The sequence below is a fragment of the Agelaius tricolor genome, unplaced genomic scaffold, assembly GCF_023055355.1.
Source record: "Agelaius tricolor isolate 1412-34295 unplaced genomic scaffold, bAgeTri1.0.p SCAF_11, whole genome shotgun sequence".
NCBI classification, from domain to species: domain Eukaryota; kingdom Metazoa; phylum Chordata; class Aves; order Passeriformes; family Icteridae; genus Agelaius; species Agelaius tricolor.
In genome coordinates, this window is record NW_027269271.1 from 77,445 (window position 1) to 90,678 (window position 13,234).

The 13,234-nt window shown below is 49.9% G+C and overlaps 1 long non-coding RNA gene across 1 annotated transcript; it reads right to left on the reverse strand.

Moving 5' to 3' along the window:
• Positions 1 to 7,184: 7,184 nt before the first annotated feature.
• On the reverse strand, positions 7,185 to 13,195 carry LOC139594069 (uncharacterized). The gene is made up of 2 exons (XR_011680504.1): positions 13,105 to 13,195; positions 7,185 to 9,995 (listed from the first exon to the last, which is right to left on the reverse strand). It is a non-coding gene; the product is annotated as an uncharacterized lncRNA (long non-coding RNA).
• Positions 13,196 to 13,234: the final 39 nt, after the last annotated feature.

Genomic DNA, 13,234 nt, shown 5'->3' on the forward strand with positions numbered 1-13,234 from the left:
CTGTGTAAGTCTTATTTTTGGTGAGCCTCCTTAAATGCTTGCAGCTGCCAGCCTCCAGCTCACTGAGGATGGCAAAAGTTGTTTCTAAGACTCCAATTTAACAACATTTGCCTGTGGGGCCATAGTAATGATAAGTCTCTCAGGAGTTCCAACTCTCACATCAACATCTTTATCCTGCTTGTGGCAAGGGAGCACAACTTTCCTTTTTCCCCAGGCACTCCATTCCAGGCACTACATTCTCCAGAACAGCAGTGGATAATTTATCACTTACCAAGAAATTCCTTTCTGCAAGCCTTTCGCTCATACTGCGTTCCATCATGCACTGGGACCCTGCTGCTCCCTTTTGGGCAGTCTGCTTCCTTGGTGCAATTCCAATCTCCTGATTGTTGTTCTATTTACTAATTATTAAGTGAAACCAATCCTTCTGCCATAGCTAATTAGCCTTGAAGATCTCTCTCGCAACATTAAGGATCTTGTCTTCCTCTCTGTGGGGTTAACATTTGCTTCAAGAATTTGCTGAAATTCTGCCGCAGTGTTTTATCATGTCCAGCAAAACTCTAACCATGTCAGCCATATACTTGGATAACCAGTGATGTAGGTGAGAGCTGTCCTGGAACATCTGTCATTCATCAGTTGCAAAAATGCCGCCTTCTGTACACCCTCTGTCCAATGATCTATGCTTGGGATCTCGATCCTAAGGAAATCACTCCTCTCTAATGGATTCAACCACCTGCTCCAGCACTCTGAGTTAAAGGCCACAGTTTTCTCTGGTCATCCACCATTAAAAATACTTCTGGCTTCCAGAAGCCTTGAGCGCCTCAGACAAATGATTCAATCACCCTCTGCCAGAGGCACTCTCCAAACATATCCAGTTTCCAATAAGTACGTAAGTCTGCTATACTTTTCCTGGAACTTTGCTATCTTGGCTGCTGTGTACCACACTGTTTTAGTAACAGTGAGCAGACCCTGATATCATAGAAGGTTTCATCTTTAATTTGGGGTTGTAATGTGATTTCCTCATCATCAGATGTAGTGCTGCTTATAGGGTCATTAGAGACGTCAAAGCAATTTTCTGTCCTGTCCACAATTTGAGTTGTTAACTTTCTTTGAAAGTTCAGTAACAAAAAAATTCCCCACCAAGCTCAGCACCAGCCTGTCTAGGGAAAAAAAAGGGTTGAGGGGACCCAAAACTGGAGGTATCCCAAACCAGGTGGGTGGGGGCTGGGCTGGGATTTTAGGGGGAATATTTGGGGTCCTTGAGGTTTGGGGGACTCAGAGGATACCCCAAGGATGGCAGAGATGGGCAGGTTTAAGAGGATTTGGGGTCCCAAGGGAGGTTTTGAGTTCTGAGCCTCAGGAGGGTCTCCAAGGCATGAGGAAGGGGGGGGGTTGGGGTCCCAGGGCAAGGTTGGGGTTGGGCGGGTCCGTTCTAGGGTCCCTCCCACGCCCTCAGGAGCAGGCACGCCCCCAGGAGCAGGCTGTGGCTGGTGCAGCATCCCTGCGGGCCCCGCCCCTCCCTGCTCAGCAGCACCCTCAGGGGCAGCAGCAACCCCAGCAGCTCCACCTCCCAAGTGTCGCTGCCCCCAAGCCCCGCCCCCAAGAACTCCGCCCATGGATGGGAGCTCTCCAGAGCCCCACCCCCATGGGGTACTAAGCCCCGCCCCCCACAGGCAACCCTACCCGCATTCAAGCCACCTCTAAGCATGGCCCTCAAAGCCCTGACCTCCATTCAAAAAGTGAATCCCCTAAGCTCCATCCCCTAGGTGACCCCCCACCACCACTACACATGGAACCCCTTAGGCCCCAAGACCTTCCTGGCCCCCATCCCATGTACCCTCACCCAAAATACTCTCAGAGCCCCCCTCTCTGTGGGTTCTCCCTTCCAGAGGTCCCCCCTGTGGTGCCTCACCCCCAAATCCCCTCCAAGCTCCCCAGCATCAGCACCTAGGGGTCACAAACATTTATTGGGGTGCAGCAGAACTGGGAGGGTCTCCAGCAGGGTGGAGGTCCTGGGTAGGTTTCTCTGGGACTGGCATGCTGGTAGGGGGGTTCCAAGGGGATCATGGGTAGGGGCCCTCAATAATCTGAGGGGTGCTGGACTAAGGAAGGGGACCTCCACCCCGGGATGGGTTCCTGAAGGGGTTGTTGGGGATCCTGAGGTGGGGGAGTCTATGGGGGGCTTGGGTGACCCCATGGGGGGGTGGGGGTCTCAGCATGATGGTCCCATAGGAGGTCCCAGTGAGATTAGGGGTGTGAAATTGTAAGGAAAGACCCCCAGGGGATCCCCATTCAGATGCCCCCCTCCTCGGGTCCCTGCAGGCACCAGGCCAGCTGCACATCCTGGGGGATCAGGGTGACTCGGCGGGCATGCAGTGAGCACAGGTACATGTCTTCCAGCAGCTGCACCATGACGGCCTCTGCTGCCTGTGTCCTGTGATATGTTGTATAGTTTATAAAATAATTCATGCTAAGTGAAATTAAAACCACAGCATAGTGGGTACTAAAAGCAATGTTGGGCAACAAGCCAGCTAAAACACCTGGAAGACATGGTTGCCAGAGATGTATATTCCAAAGGATTCCTTGTCTGACAAGACCCCAGCTGGAGACACTTCAGATAAGCATCACCAGCAACTACAAACTAAGTGGCAGAAATTCAAATACCAGAAAGACACTGCCTCCAGAAGACGTGTATTCCAACGTGTATTCCAAAAGATTTCTTTGTCTGACCAGACCCCAGCAGGAGGCATATTGATAAGCATCATCAGAAGTTCCGCTCCCCAACACCGATCCCCCACACCGCTGAAAGTTTTTTCCTGACAGGATTCCATTGATTATCCACCAGCTCCAGAAAACCCAATGATATGCTAAAGAAGACCCGCTTGCAAAGCCTGAAAGACTGTATAAAAATGGAACCCTTGGACCAGATCAGGGGAGACCCACAGGGACGCTGGTGCAGACCAGGTCTTAAAGGGGCCAGGGGGACAGAGGGAAGCTGTGGGGGTTATAAGGGATCTGTAAGGTCTAGGGGGACATTGCGGATATGAGGGATCTATAGGGAGCTACAGTTATCGCCGATATAGGGGAGTTACAGGGGACGGGGGCGTATGGGGGGTTATGAGGAGCAGGGTGTAGGGCACTAAAGGGAGAGGGAGTGACTATAGATGATGGAAACATATAGGGTATGTAGGGCACAGGCTGGGGTTGGAGGACCACATTAGAGGGAGTCCATAGGAGTGCACTAGAGGGGAGCCTATAAGGGGGCTCGATTTGGGAGGTCCATAGGGGGTCTCTCACTCACTGTGTGCCCCCAGCTGGGGCGATCTGGGTACTGGGGGACTGCCATGCTGTTGGGGGGTGTATTTGGGGCAGAGCATGGTGTGGCCTGAAATAAACACAGGCAGGAGACTTTTCTCCTTTTAAATGCCTTTAGTAAAAGTGACCAGCTTTGGGGGGAGATCCGATGGGTCTGCGCCGACGCCGCCGCTGCTCCCAGTGGTGACTCGGAGGAGGAGTGCAGCTTTGTCCATTGGTCTGTGAACAGAGCTGGGCATTTCATCCTCATGAGAGCGTTGGGAAAGATCCTTTGTTCACTTTTTCAGTTTGACTTCCAGGATTCTGTCTCTAGCCGAGGTCCTTACTTGGCTAGGGTGAGGGGCAAAAAAGGGTCTCAGCATCTCTGCAGGCTCTGGGCTTTGATCCTCACATCCAAAAATCACTTTGATCTCTTAACTCTGTGTTGGCTCGTTGTTTTTGGTGTCTTTTGGTAAGTTTGGTGGGGTGGCTTTCCTGTGGCATGCTGGCTCCAAGGTTATTTGCATGCCCTCCGATGTCCCTCCCTCCCCGATGTCCCCTCCTTTCACTGTCTGAGAAGGGTCATCCATCTGGGAGCAGGCAGGGTGGTACTGACAAAAGGAGTAGTTAACAAAAACAACTGGTGATTACGATAACAAACAGTTAGAACTCCACCCTGGCAGCAACTGGTCCAACCTGTTCACTCTGCAACCTTTTAAAAAAAAATGGCAGCTTTTTCTACTTATAACATGGCCGTGCCCACTGCAGGGTCAGGCCAAGTCCAGGAGGGGACCTGGTGGCTGGGGAAGGGGGAGTCAGGGTGGACTAAGGTGTCCAGGGCCCCCCACGCCACTTCCGGGTACCCCCAAGCTCCCTCTCCCACTCCCTGACAGTGACATCACACCTGGGATCTGACATGCTGCTCCATTCCAATATCCTGCCGCACTGCGCTGCTCATGATGTCACTTTCCTCTTCATGCCAATTGGGGCGCGCGATCACTCTGTGCCGCCAGATTCTATGAGTTGATGGTGCCACACCCAGCCCCGGGCACCCTGCACCTTGGTGCTCCCAGGGTAGTCTCATTTATCATCCCACTGCAGTCCCAGTATGGGCTCTGTAATCATCCTAGTGTGATCCGAGTCATTCCCAGTGTGGTTGCCATTGCTCCCGGTCATCTGCATGGTTTCAGTTACTCCCAGAATGATCCCAGTATGATTCCAGTCCCCTGCAATATGATTCTAGTGCTTTCCAGTCACTCCCAGTGTGAGTCCAGTATGATCACAACGACTCCCAGTATGATCCCTGTCATACCCCCAATGGTCCCAATCAATTCCTGTCGCAACTAGAATGATCCCACTTTGATCCTAGTCACTGCCAATATGATACCAGTTGCCCCCAATGTGGTTCCAGATGCTCCCAGTACGAACCCAGCATGGTTCCAGTAGTCCCCTCCTGTATGATCCTAGTTGCCTGGCACAATCCACTCATATGAATGGGGGTTGTGATGGTTCATTAGCTGATCTCAGAGTGCAAAACACAACACGGAAAGGGGATTGCAGTATCAATCAAAACAAATGCACCTTTTATTGAATGACCACAGCAAATGCGTTAAAGGAATTAGGAAAAATGAAAAGAATAGAGAAAGAGAGAGAGAGGGGGAGTATAGCTACCAAAAGTAGAGACAAAATCCTCATGGTCCAGTCAATGGAGTTTGCCTAGTCATGTTGGGGAGATCTCAAAGTCCTGGTTAACTCAGGGGTCTATTATAGTCCTTTGCATGAGGGGGGAGCAGGTAATAAAGAATAAGTCTCTTGAAATTGCTGAGGGGGAACAGATACAATGAAGAATAAGGGTATTGAAGCCATCAAGGAGGGGAACAAGGACAGATAGTCCATGTTCTCAGCAGTGAGCGGGACCCATTGTTTTCTTGGTCCAGTGAACACATCTGCAGGCAACACTTGGCTCACTTCAGTCTGGTCAGCACCCCTGTGTCAGAATTGTATGGGTCTCAGTCTGAGTCCTTGGGAGGGGGCTTCAATCTTCGTTCGTCATGCTGGTAGTGAAGCAGATGAAGGATTTTCCGTGGGGGGACCACCAAAGTTGCCCCAGCAAGTTCATCTGGCCAAGAGGTGGGAAAATTCTTGGGCTATTGTCACAAAGCAGGTGTAAGCATATAGGGCACGTTGCCCCCTTAGCCAGGCCCTGCTATAAGCAGTGTACCATGGCAGCAAATACACCTGCAAACAATCACTTGGCAGGCCAGAACTCTGCACAGGGGCCTCAGGATCTTGGCATGCATCTACCTCAAGCAGGCCAGAATTCGGATCAGGGTCCTCAGGATCCCGGTCTCTGTCCTTGCAATGGTCGTGAGGCAAATGAGGGGAACTTCAGACCGTCTTTCACATTGCCCCAGTTGTGGACTCAGTACCCCCAACATGGTTCCAGCATCTTTCATTTGCTCCCAGTGTGTCTTCAGTTGACTCCCAACATGGTCCCAGTAGCTCCCTGTGCCTCCCAGTGCCCAGTGGGGGTCAGTCAAGGATTATAACTGTCCATAAAATCCATTGGGAGAAGCAGATTGGGGTGTTAGTGAACCCATGGTGGCCCAGGTGGGCTTTGGGGTCTCTTGAGGGCATTGCCTCACAGACCATCCAGTTAACCCCCAGTTTTTCCAGTGGACCACCACACTCCTTATTTGACCCCATCAAGCCTCTCAGTTGTCCCTAGTTGTCCACCCAGGCCAGATGTTGAACAGGACCGGCCCCAACACTGCGCCCTGGGGTGTCGGAACTCAGGACATCCCTCTGGCTGTCCTGGACAGCCAAGACCCCTGCCAGGGGGCTCAGAGACCCTGGCACAGAGCCAGAGATGCCTGCAGTTTTGCTTATGACCCATGGAGCAAGTTACCAACCTTATATGAAGATCTGCAAGCCATGACAGTTTAAGTAGAATGATATTGAATTAATCACGGGGTAAAAAATAGATTTTTGGGGTTTTTAGAATGGGGGTTCAGGGGGCAAGATGGAGGAATCTGGGTGTGTCCAGCCTTTCTCCTTCTTCTTGGCCTCTATCTTCTGCTGTGATGTTGGCACTTTTAGATTGGTTTAGAGTAGAAGCTCACTGTGTAACATAGGTGATAGGTATTGGAAAGTAATTGTAAATATTGTACATGTAGTTTTTATTATAAAGACATAACACTGCCCCAGGGGCAGAGTGCCTTGGACTGTCTTGCTGAGTGGACCTCGGCTGGACAGGAGGAAAAATTTTATAGATAAGATACAATAAACAACCTTGAGACCGAGAACTGAAGAGCTGACTCCTTCTTCGACCGCTGGTCTGGGAAAAGAGATTTTCTAACATTTCTCGGGGTCACTCTGACCACCTAGAGACCCCGAGACTAGGGAACCCCAGCAGTGCCCAGCCCCAGCTGGCTGTGGCCCCATTCCCACTCCTCCTTGGCCTGGCGACCAGCCAGGTGTTCCCAGTGAGAGGCACCTGTCCCAGCCACAAGCTACAGGTGCTCCAAGAGAGGCAGGGAGATGGAGGTAGTGCCAAAGGCTTTGCTGAGCTGCAGGCAGACACACCCACACATGTCTAACACGCACCGGGGCCACCTGGGCACAGCAGGAGATCAGGTGAGTCAGGCAGTACCGGCCTTTTCTAAGCCCTGGCTGTTCCCAATGCCCTGGTTTTCCTGTCCGTGATGTGGGTTCCCCCAGGGAATCTGTTCCAGGGCTGTTCCAGCACCAAGGCCTGGAGTTTGCTGGATCCTTCTGGCCCTGGTCTCAGTGGCTCCCAGTCACCTACAGTACAGTTCCAGTCATTCCCTGTATGATCCTAGTCACTCCCACTATTGTAAGAGCCAAAATGAGGAATGCAAGACTCCAGGCAGTTCTCCAAAATGCAGTTTATTACATCCAAGACCTTACAGCAAGCCAGGGTCGCTGGCGACAGAGCCTGTGCCTACAGCTCCAGCTGCAGGCAGGCCTGGAGACCCTTAGTTTTGGTTACAAATGCATTCTATACTTTTCTTTGCTGAGCATCTTAATACAGTAGAACCAATATATACCTTAACTTTTATCTATAGCCTGTCATAACTGCTATAATTACCATATTCATGTTACTATTCTCCAATAACTAAAAGTTAGTACATTACAATTTAAGCTAGAAGTTTCTCAGTTTTCTTGCAGTGGAAAATTCTGAGACCTTTTTTCTACTTGCAACATCGGCACGCCCCTTTGCCTGTGCTATCTTTCTGCTTAGTAAAAACATCTTCTTGTTTGAAGTGGGTTTATCCTTTGCTCTAAGTCATAAAAAAACCCCTTCTAACTAACCCTTTGCCTCCTTGATTATCCAGTAAGACTGGCTCAGCAATTCTTTACTTCTATCTTAAAACTTGCTTTCATCTCTATTCCTTCTTCAGATTCTACATTTGAAAATCTTTCTGCTAAACATACATATCTGTGAGACTTTCTTGTCAAACTTTAATCCTTCCCAACACACTATGATCCCAGCATGGTCCCAGTTGCTCCTATTTTATCCCCAGTATGATTCCCATTTCTCCCTGTCACTCTCCAGCATGGTTCCTGTTATTGTATTTGCAGGGTCCCTGTGGCAGGAAGGATGACTCCATGTTCTCAGAAGGCCAATTTATTATTTTATGATACTATATTATATTAAAGAATGCTATACTATACTATACTAAAGAATACAGAAAGGATACTTACAGAAGGCTAAAAAGATAATAATGAAAATTTGTGACTCTCTCCAGAGTCTCGACACAGCTTGGCACTGATTGGCCATTGAATCAAAACACTCACATCAGAAACCAATGGAACAATCATCTGCTGGATAAACAATCTCCAAATACATTCCACATGAGCAAAACAGAGGAGAAGCAAATGAGATAATTATTGTTTCCATTTTTCTCTGAGGCTTCTCAGCTTCCCAGGAGAAAAATCCTGGGCAAAGGGATTTTTCAGAAAATGTGAATGTGACATCCAGCTGTTCCCTGTATGATCCTAGTTACCCCAGTTGTGATCCCAGTTGCTCCCAGCATTCTCCCAGTAGCTCCTAGTGCCTCCCTGTGGCCAGTGGGCATCAGTTGAGGGTTGCAGCTGTCCATAAAATCAATCTGGGAGAAAAGGACACACATGTGATGTGAAGGGATATGGAGGGACATAGAGGCACTGTCCTGCTGTCACTGTAACCGTGGGAAAAACAATGTTTCTACTTTAAAAGAACAACAATGTTTCTACTTTAAGAGAATTAAGGCATTACTTTATTCTGGCCAGGATGTTGTTCTGGCCAGAATGTACAACAGAGATAATTTCATCCACATATTGCCTGTGTTGTGGAGAGAAAACCATTCCATCACACATGGTTCTTTACTAGATTTTTCACATACTTACATAGTCAAACCCCAGAAAAATTCATTGGTTCAACATTCATTGGCCACAAGTTACACCATTCTTTGTATCTGGTTTCCTATTGGTTATTGATCCCTTTGCCTTCAATGCTAATTAGGTCATCATTCTTCATTCTCTTATTGATCTTTTCTCAGACCAAGTGTCTCTGACTCACCAGGAAGGAAGTTCGGGTGTTGATGGTCACTTCTCTCTTGAGCATCCTCTGGCAACACCCAGTCTATTGAGATGTCAAGCTAGTCAGGCCTTGCCCGGGGAACAATCCATTCCCTTGCCTCTTGGCAAAAGTGAACAAAACCCCTGACTAAAGTTAGTTAAAAATTTTAGGAGTTGCATCATTTCTAACACTGCCCCTCCCCATGGACACAGTACCCTCATTGCCACCCCGTGTCCCCATGTCTCCCCTTCGTGTACGCCCATGTCCCCAAGGTCCCTCCCAAAACACAGGCAAGAGCCTCAGCAACCACTATTTGGGTAGTTTTTCTCAGCTTCTAAAGTTTCCAGATACTTTTCCTTTGCCATTTTAGAATCCTCACTGAAGGAGAAATTAGGTGTCAGGTCCTGCTGGATGTCCCCAGATTCCCTCCCCAAACCCTGCAGCAGCAGGGAGAGCCTGCCATGTCTGAGTGAATATATTTTATTTTTCATTAAAACATATGAAAAATGATGCTTTTATCTCTAAACCCTTTAGGTCTTGCCTGCTACACCTGATATCACTTCAGAACAGGGGATTTATAAGCCTTAAAATCCTTGAGAAAAATAACATTCACAGTTAATTTTATTTTGGTGCAGTAAAGACTGGTCTTGTGGGATTTGGTGATGTTCACTGGGAATAGCCCAGCAAAGGAAAATTATGAGCAAGGGAAGGGTAAATTTTGCACAAGTTAAAGTCTTGAGAGCAAAGTATCTGCCTTGCAGATGTGCTGCAAGGGAGATTAATAAGTAACATCATCATAATCTATTTATAAAAGGTGAAACACTGACCTCTTGCGTAACACAGCCCAGACAACTTATGGAAAGTAAAACATTTAAAAGCAGCAAATCCACGGCCAGAGTCACATCCAATGTACGCAGCTCGTTCTTGGCCAGGCGCAGCTCCTTCAGTTGTGCCAGGTTGTGGAAGACCTCAGGGCCAAGGCTGTGCAGTCCTGCACTTTCCAGGTTCAGGCTGCGCGTTGGCTCAGGTTCTTGAAGATGCTGGCAGGCAGGTGGTCCATCCCGCTGTTGCTGCCAGCCAGCATCAGATACTGCAGTGTGGAGACCCTGGGGGGCATCCCCTGGGTTGGGGAAACACAAGGATCTTCCCTCAAAAAGCCAAGTAGACCCTATTGGCCTCTTCCCCTGTTCCTATGTCTGTTCCTGTGTCCCTGAGCCACTCCCTCCCTATTCCCTGATTAGCCCTTATCTTTGTACTGCCCCAAGACCAGGATGACCCTGGGCCCCAGGGAGAGAGAAACCTGGACCCTCCATGTGTGTGTACCTGGGACCCAAACATGTTACCACATGGCTGAATTAAACATCTGTGGATACCATGCAAAGGCCCTTTTTCCTTCTTTATCCTGGACTTTACTAGCAGCTATTCAAGCTGCAACACTGCAGCTGTGCCAGGTCATCGAAGGCATTGGCAGGGATGGCCGACAGCGAGTTCTGTGACAGGCAGAGCGAGCGCAAGGCACTGAGGCCCTGGAAGAAGCGTTGTGGGACCACACGCATCCCATATGGCTGCTGCGCCTGCAGCTTCAGCTCACAGAGGTTGTGCAGGGAGCGGAAAGGCGGCAGCTGCTGCAGGTGTGGGCTCAGGCAGCGCAGCACATTGGCAGCAGCTCCAGCACGCCCAGGGTCACCTGCACTGGCTGGAATGCGGCCAGGCTCACCTCCAGCAGCCGGCTGTGGGCCAGGGAAAGCTGGCAAAGCTGCGGGAGGCCCTGGAATGCCATGGCTGCCGAGTGCCGCAGGTTGTTCCCGCCCATGCCAAGGGTCTGCAGGCGATGAGAGAATGACCCACTCAGTAGATGAGGGAAGGGCGGTGGATGTATATTTATAGATATCAGTAAAGCCTTTGACACTGGAGAAACTGGCTGCTCATGGATTGGACAGGGGAACTGTTTGCTGGATGAAAAACTGGCTGATGCCCAAGCCCAGAGAGTGGTGGGCAATGGTACCCAGCTGGGGTACCAGTGTAGCAGGACATGTTCCCTGCCACAAGAGCTTGCTAATTGGTGAAATAAATCACTAAACACTGCTTGTCTCGTGGTTATTTGGGTATCATGTAAGTGACACTTGTAGCTGACAATAAACAGCTTGCTGTGGAAGCAAGATTGTGAAAAGATAAGCTGGAATTTCTGACAGACACTTCACTTCACAAACTATTAAAGCTACACCAAACTTTCACAAAGTAGAAGTCTTCTGCACATTCCCTGGAAATGTGTAGGGCTTTTCCCCCAAAGATGGGATGCTGGTTTTGTAGTTCCTCTCTCAAGGGTTGAGTGAAAGGACTCTGCACACTCTTGCCAGTTTGGTGGTAAGTTACATTGACTCCTAATCTATACTATTTCTTTCCTAGCTTTGATTGTAGGTACCTTAATGTTGGGCACTGTTTTATGTAATCTTCTAGTAGTTCTTTTGTTTTATACTGTGTAGTAAGTAACTCTGTTCAAGACCTTTTGTCTAGTATCTCCTGTCTATTCAATAAATAACTAATTTCATAATAGACCTGATCTGTCACTCTTACAACTTGCGAGCCAGAGTGGTTTAGGTGCAGGCCACCTAATTCAAGCTGTACCCAAAATCTTAGCCTAAGACAGGGCTTGTCTGAAGCTCCCACTCTATCCATAACACCCAATTACTTGTAGGTGACCCCAGGAGTCAGTGCTGGGTCCAGTCCTGTTCAACATCTTTACTGGTGATCTGGATGAGGGGATCAAGTGGAAGTCAAACTAAGTTCACAAATGACACCAACTTGTGTGGGAGTGTGGATCTGCTGGAGAGCAGAAAGGCTCTGCAGAGGGATCAGGACAGGCTGGATCAAGAAGGCTGAACCAGTCTTCTCCCTCATTGGGGCACCTATTGGGTAGGAATCATGTCCCAAGTGCCTCCACCTGAGGGACTGGAAAGGGCTGGAGCAGTTCTTGAGAGACTCACATGCCCCAACCCATCTCCCCCAGGAGCTTTTTCATCAGGTTTTCTCTTGCTGTCTCTTCCTGAAGCGTGAGTGATGGAACAGCCTGGGGGGGCACCTGGGGTCAGCCAAGGTCGCCTACCCCAAACCTCCCCCACTTTTAGAATCCCAGGCTGGTTTGGGTTGGAAGGGACTTCAAAGGTCATCTTGATCCACCCCCTGCCATGGGCAGGGACATCTCCCACTATCCCAGGATGCTCCAAGCCCTGTCCAACCTGGCCTTGGACACTTCCAGGGATGGAGCAGCTGCAGCTTCTCTGGACAACCGGTGCCAGGTTCTCACCACCCTCACAAGGAGGAATTTTCTTCCCAAAATCCCATCTAGCCCTGTCCTCTGGCAGGTGAAAACCCTCACCCTCCATCCTGTCCCCTGACAAAGGCCCTCCCTAGCTCTCCTGGAGGCCCCTTTCTATATTTTATCTCTCTATAAGATTTATACCTACACACATATCAGCCCAAAAAGTGACTCAGGCAGTCCATGACTAGTTGTGGCCACCTGGGGTAGCCCCTTTTGGGGGGTGTGGGGGAGTGCCGAGATCTATGGGTTATTTTAGAGAGCCACATGAGGTTGTAGAGGGAGGTTTGGGAGGGTTCTGAGGGTTTATAGGGTGTTCACGGGGGAGAGCTATGGAGCATTTTGAGGGGATCCTGAGGGTATTTGGGATCTGCCGGGGAGTCTGTAGGGGATGGAGGGATTTATCTCCACCTGTCAGGGAAGTTCACCACACAGACTCTGTTCCTGATTTCTATGAAATCTTGATGCGCACAACACACAGGAATGTTTTTCCTGCAACTTCCCTGGCCCCAAGAGGGACCACGGGAGTAGCATGAAAAAGTGGGGAGGCTTGTCCATCCCCTACATCGGCCATTGCAGTTTTGATTCAAATTTTAATTAAAGGCTGAATGGTTGCTGATACTGCGATAGAGTCAGGGTCTTTCTCTACATTGTTGTCATCACTCCAGTTCCCAGGAGACACTCGAGGGGCGCTTGGAGGCCAGCTGGGGGGTGCTTGCGGGATCATTAAAGGGTCTGGAGGGGCGCTTAGGGGAGGCAGTTGGAGAGCACTTGGGGGTCCGAGAGGACACACAGGGGGCATTTTGGGGGCAAGTAGGGGACGGGGGGCGGGCGGCCATTGGGACCATGAGGGGTACTTGAGGGTCAGGAGAGAGAAACTGGGGGTACTTACGGGGCCCAGGAGCGCACTTACGGTTCAGGGAGGCACTTGGGGAGCAGCCGGGACGGTACTTAGGGGACAGTCCTGGCTCTGGCGGGACTCTTCAGGGGCCGTGGGGCATGACGGGAACCGCAGTCCCGGCTCTATCGGCGGCCTACAGGGC